A 637-nucleotide genomic window follows, 5' to 3' on the forward strand; every position below is an offset into this window, starting at 1 on the left:
CGTGCTGGATGGTGGTCGTTTTTCACACCTCTTTGGCCGTGGGGGTGACGGACCTGTGTCTGCACGGGGTTGAACGGCTCCATGCGTTGATGGCGGTGCCGCAGTCACAGTCATAAGGAAAAGCAGAAAGGCAAATCTTCAGGTTCTGCTTTCTGTAATGTCAAAGGCAAATTGTGTAACTTCCATAAAATTTTGCCCAGCCTTTAAATTCAGAGGCCCAGGCTACGGATGCTAAAGGTGTTGTCCCTTCAGTTGAAACAGCACTGGGATGTAATGGGTATGAAGGGCCAAATTACCGGTTCATAAAGTGATTTAATGGAGTGACGCACATGGCTTCGGGGGCACTACCGATCCTGATGCGAGTGCATTCAGGGTCTGCCTGGCCTCGCACAGCCGTGCCGCCCTCCTGGCTGCCATTACGGCATTACAGGCAGCAATCCACCTTCCCCACCGTGACCGATGCTCACGTTCAAATGTCCCAACTGCCGCAGTCTCCCAAAAGTCGTCACGAAAACCAAAGATGCACAGAGCATGGCTGAACCCAAGCACGGGTCTCGTATTTGCAGGGCGAGGTGGTACCCTTCGTAACGCGATGGGTCTTTGCAGAGGTTTGGGGAGCCAGCGTAGGGGAAGGGGG

The sequence above is a fragment of the Phaethon lepturus genome, unplaced genomic scaffold, assembly GCF_000687285.1.
Source record: "Phaethon lepturus isolate BGI_N335 unplaced genomic scaffold, ASM68728v1 scaffold8469, whole genome shotgun sequence".
Classification (NCBI taxonomy): Eukaryota; Metazoa; Chordata; class Aves; order Phaethontiformes; family Phaethontidae; genus Phaethon; species Phaethon lepturus.